Genomic DNA, 6,000 nt, shown 5'->3' with positions numbered 1-6,000 from the left:
ACCCTAAGGTCTGTGACTGTCATACCATAGTGGAGGACATAGCTTGTTTTTTATGTACTCCACTGTGCTGCGGTGTTTTCGGTGAAGTGCACTTACGCAAAAGTTCACTTTCGTTAAAGTGAACTTTCGCAGAAGTGAGGCTTCCTATTACAAGTTCAAAGTAGTGAACTTTCGTTCCTGTAATAGGAATCCAGCCTATACATATAGTCCATTTCGTGGAGACCCATACTTCCTTCTGAAAAAGGGATGCATAATCTGTTATACAGTAGTTTTTATATATCATGTGATAAGCATGAAGTATTTTTCTTGTTTTCTTGCCTGTCTAGTTTAATGTTTCCTTTTTTGTCGCCAGTAAATCACACCAAAGCTGTAAATTAGAACAGGAAGAGCAAATTGGGTTTTAGCTTGGACTTTATTCCTTGATGTCAATCAATTTTCAGTGTTAGCTATAGACTTTTGAAATATCCCTTACAAAGCTTTATTCTCAGCTGTTCATGTTTTATTGTTGACCCTTCATTGATTCACAAGTATTTATATATTCCTTCCTGGTCAGGTTCCCTTATATATCACACTTTTGTCCCAGGTTGATATTTTTTGTTGCTGCAGTTTTTGTTTTATAAATATTGCTTTTGCACATTTATCATGACCAAATTTCATTTTATATCATCTGAGAAAGTTTTAGCCATTTGCAATTGACTTTCAAATCCCAGTCTGATGAACTATACAATTTTAAATTATCCACAAAATGTGCTTTTAGATATGGTTGCTTTCTATGAGTTAATCTGAAACCATAGCCTAATTTATCTAGCAAACAGTTTAATGGGTTAAGGGCAAGTCAAAATGGAAACAGTGACAAAGAATTATCCTGGAATATCCACCTTGGAATTTTTATCCCTGGGAGAATAATTGCCATTTATCATGGTTTAGCTGCAAAGTGATTTGCCACCGTTACATACTCATTGTGATATAACTGATCAATGTAGGATGTATCTTATATACCTGAAAGCATTTCATCAATCATGAATATGGGATGCTGTCAAATGCTTTTTATTTACTTATTTATTGCTTTATTTGTATTTACCCAAGGCATATTTAGCTTCTTCCTCTTTTGACGACTTTCTATTATGGTTTTGTTTAGCAGCAAATGATCCTTTGTCCCATATGAACCTTTTTGTTCTGTTGCCATAGCAGAATGTTTTTTCTGGATGCATTAATTCCAGTATATAATTTGCATATTGTCAGAAGGCAAGATATTAGCCTGTAGTTCTTAGGATGGCTTATAGGCTCACTCTTAAGAAAGAGTATCGTTTTTCCTGCTGTTAACCAAGTCAGTGTCTGTTCAGGGTGTACATATAAGTAATTCTAACCGATGGCTAAATTTCTTATGTAACGATGTTAATACATTCATCCTAAAGTTATTTACACTGTCTGGGTCTGGGTGTTTTCCATTTAGGAGCTTTTTTAGTAGGGTCTCAATTTCTGTGGCTGCTACTTTGCCCCATTTTATATTATCTATATTAGCGCTCCTTGATGAGTCATTAGTTTTTCTGTCCATTCAGCATGTTTATGTTCAACATCATCTTTTTAAATAATTCTCCAGATGTGCCTATTTCTTCCTTTTTTGATGGCGTTTCTATTCCTTTTGCATTATTATTCAGTTCCCTATAAAACCTTTTTTGGTCATTACTGAACTGTTTATTTGTACTTTTCTTTTATATTTTATCTGCATACCTTCCAAGTTTTTCTGCTTGTGCTGATATCCTTAGTTTATTATTGGAAATAGTGTATGATAAATCCTGAAGAAGCAGGGCACATCGTGCCAAGCATGGAAATGACCACAAAATAAACACTGAATAAAAGGATTGCCACTGACATCTGGATTGTAAGATGAACATGCTTACTCTATTTTTAATTAAGCCATGTATTCAGTGGTAATCCTATTATTCAGTTTGTATATTTTGGGTTTGTTTCTGTGCTTGTCATGGTATGTCCCGCTTTCTCAGTTTAATAGCTGGATTTACATTTGTTACTGGAGATATGATAAATCTTGGTCTGTTTTGATGTTGTTAAGTTGTTTTTAACTGTTTATTTCTGTCACGTTATTTTTTTCTTAATAAGTTCATCTTTTTACCACTCTTTTGAGTCTTATCTACCGTATGCAATTTGTTTCTTTCATCTGTCTTAATATGTCTGTCCATCTTTTTTCAGTCAAATAGGTCTTTCCTTAGATCATTTTCTTCAGGACTGAGTATCCTCTTTGCTATCTGTTTGTAAAAAAGGTTCTAGAAATTGTCTGGTGACATATGTTCCTCAAATATATATTGCTTCATCTGTTACTCCTCCATATTTGACCCAGTGGTCCATCAAACCTTAACATTACCTGTGTCCGGGTTGCCATTATCTCCTGTTGCTACCGTTGTATTACACATTAATTAGATTTTCATTCTAACCTCCTACAGAACACTCCAGGACATCTTGTTAAATAAAAACAAATGATAACAACTCAGGAGGCTCAGATGCAAAAGTTTACTAGTGTACACCAGGAGGCAAAAAACCATACAAGTACAGAGTTTTGTCTGACATGATGCAGGAAGTACATGATTTTATATAGTCTTACATTTAAGCTGTGCCCACCTTACTGACGTGGTTAGTCACAGGGCACCTACATCACTATGGTCTACAATATTCTATTCATAAGAAAAAGCTGATGTTATACATTTTAAAAGTTTTCCCATGGGAATAATACAGCCTTGCAAAGCACCTGGTTCATTATAATGTCTTTCTGCAAATGTTGCTTCTTCCAAGGTCTCAGGCTAGCTCGAATACAATGGTTGGTTCATTCTGGCAATACTCTTCTCTGTTCTTCTTGCAATTTTCCCTTGTAGCAGCTGTGTCTTATCTCTGATACATTCACAAGGTCAATTATCTCAGAGGAAGAAATAAGAATATTCAATGCTTTATACATTCAATTTTGCTGACCCAGCAGATAATCATTAGTGAAAGACATAAACTTGCTGGGCTAGCTACTGCCAGGGTCAGAGTTCAAACACACTGCAGTTTCAAGCTTCAAGCCACTACATGTAAAATCATTCTTATTGCCATATTGTAAATAGAATAAAATGCATTATATACTACTTGCTTTTAAACCAGCACTTTATACATGTTTAAATACATATTTTTCTAACATCTCCCTCCTTTTAATACCTTTTATTCTATTCTGAAACATAAACAATATTATATCGTTTTCTAGCCTTCTCCTTTAAGGATTTTTAACTAGGCAAGTCATTTAGTTTATATTTCGGAACAAGTTTCATCTGGAATCAACAGTTTCAATTCAATGTCTTGATACAAAGTTTCAGTTACAGATATATCAACAAAATCTTTTACTAATCTTTTCATACAGGGAATCCCGCAACAGACACATGCTCCTAATAGGAGCAGACCAACACAAATAGCAATCAAAATATTTATTAGGATAGAACCCCACCCACCAAATAGACTCTGGAAATAGTTCGTCAGTGGGTTTGGGCCTGGTTCAGTCATGGCCGATACCTGCTGTATTACCTCTAGGTGATCATTAATTAAGAGCCATTCGATTTTGTAGCACAACAGTTCCCATTGCATTCAATTCATCAGTCACTAGTTTGAGAGCAGAAAAAGTTGCGTTACTCATTACTTCGAGAAGCTTCGACAGTTTTCTCAACTCCCAGATTGATTTGACTGCTCCATATGCTGGAAATATCCCAGCCCAGGATATAACACTGTCACTCAAGTCCATATGAGTCAATTTTTCTTTTATCTTTCACAGAATGATGGTTCTTCCAACCAGCTTCGATTTTTCCCATTGGATTTACAGGTTTTCCGATAGGATCTTCAGGTTTTCGGGCTACATCTCTTACATTTTGTATCTTACCTAGAGGTAATTCTGCAGTATGCCTTATAGCTGGAACCAGATAACCCTAAAAACAACTGCCGGACCAATTCTCAGGTAGCCATTTGTATGCTTTTTTTCCACAAATAAAATAACAGTTTTCTACTTTGGTACTGATGCGGGTTAGCTCTGAATGAAACATTTTTTTGTCTATAACAGACAATTGTTTATGCAAGACAGGATTTCTCTGCACTTCACTTAATGTTTTCATTAAGCTCAAATACGAATCATAATTTGTGCTACAAATAGTGCTTTTATCTTTAGTCTTAATATAGCATTTATAAGATACAGTTATGTTACAGTTACTCCAACCCACTTGGAGTGTGTTATTCTTATACAAACATACAATTCCCCTCTGTGTAATAGGCAAATACAATGCAATTTTGTCCTGTGATCTTGCAGAACCTGTATCAAAAAGCAAATTTTTCCAAGTCTTATTTATCCCCAAGGGGACAGCGGACATCAACAGTCCTCCATATGCTGTTGGTATGGCAGTACAAACCCAGCAATTTGAAATGTTCATAGTCTCTACATATACACACTTCATAGCTAGGTATGTGTTAAAGTTTGGATGCCAGTCTATGGACAGTTCATCACGTTTCTTCACTTTCACTTGTGTGGTTATATGTAGGAAGAATCACAACAAAAGGAAAGTCATCACAATCATAGTCAATAAATGCATAGTTAGCAAGATGATTAAACAATATCTCCGGGGTTGATCTGTGTTTTTACTCATTTCGCTCTTGGCCATCCTGCCTTTGTTGTGTGTCAGTCACAAAATGTTTATCAAGCTGAAAATTCTTTACCGGTTTACAGTGCGTCAGGTGGACCCAGGACGACCTTTTAGCAACTTTGACTGCAGTAGGCGTCGCCAACAGTACCTGGTACGGTCCTTCCCACTTTGGACTCGCCCAATTCTTCCTCTTCGTGACCTTTAACCAAACCCAGGACCCCGGGGTCAGCACTGCTTCCAACGGTCTGGTCTGTCTTTTATCTGAAAAAGAGTTCAACTGCAAAACAGTTTTTTTAGTTAACATTTTCCTAACATAACTAGCTAATGAGCTGTCAGCCTCTAATTCTGCAGGCATGAGAGCTTTCCATTGTGGCACATAATATGCCCTTCCAAATATCACTTCAAAGGGGGTTAAACCCTTTACATTTGGAACTGTTCTATGAAATCCATACAGATAGTATGGAACGGATATGGTGGTACAGGAAAACTCCCTTGCTTGGGTTTGAATGCTCCTTGTGCATGATGTTTATTACAGACATGGCATGCTGCACAAAATTTTTGTGTGTAATTTGTGAATCTATATGTTTGGAATATTCGATTTACTAACTGTACCATCCCCCCTGTTGAGACATGGCACTGCCCATGGCTCAACAAAGCTGCATATTTAAATAAATTAGACGGCAATATTGTTTTTTTTCTCTTTGGAGATATACAGTCCATTTTTGAGGATTGCACCTCGTTTCTCCCATTTTTGTTTCTCAGCTTTTGTAGTTAATGTCTGCATTGTTTTTAACATTTCTAAATTTAAAATCTCAGAGGGTTGTAATTCCTTGGTTAAAAGTAAAATTTCTGAGTCTGAGGCTGCTTGCTTTGCAGCTGCATCAGCTTTTGCATTTCCTTTTGAAATTGCATCCTGTTGTTTTGTATGAGCTAAACATTTACAAATAGCTACCTTAGTAGGTAACTGAATGGAATCTAACAAGTTTAAAATAAGTTGTGCATGATTAATCGGTTTGCCAGTAGATGTTATCATTCCCCTATTTTTTCATTGTTGTGCAAAAACATGCACTGTAGAAAAAGCATACTGACTGTCAGTATATATGTTCACTTTTTTATCTTTCGCTAGAGTACAAGCCCGTGTTAAGGCTATCAGTTCTGCTGCTTGAGCAGACAGGTTATGCTGTAAGGGTTGGGCTTCTAAAATCTCTGTATTTGTGACTACTGCATACCCTACTAGATTTTTCCCTGTAGGACCCTTTCTGCATGAACCGTCCACATAAAATGTCACCTCAGCATCATCTAAGGGCATATCAGTGAGGTCTTGTCTGGGCAAAGT

The 6,000-nt window shown here is 36.4% G+C and overlaps 1 protein-coding gene across 1 annotated transcript in view; it reads right to left on the bottom strand.

Moving 5' to 3' along the window:
* Window positions 1–6,000, bottom strand: part of LOC122799559 (immunoglobulin lambda-1 light chain-like) — a 489,988-nt gene that overhangs the window by 126,425 nt on the left and 357,563 nt on the right. The gene's annotated exons all lie outside the window — the stretch shown is intronic.

This window comes from Protopterus annectens, chromosome 4.part0 (genome assembly GCF_019279795.1).
Source record: "Protopterus annectens isolate FY-2018-M chromosome 4.part0, PAN1.0, whole genome shotgun sequence".
NCBI classification, from domain to species: domain Eukaryota; kingdom Metazoa; phylum Chordata; order Ceratodontiformes; family Protopteridae; genus Protopterus; species Protopterus annectens.
Note: the sequence above shows the minus strand (reverse complement) of the source record. Positions and strands in the feature narration are given on the sequence as shown.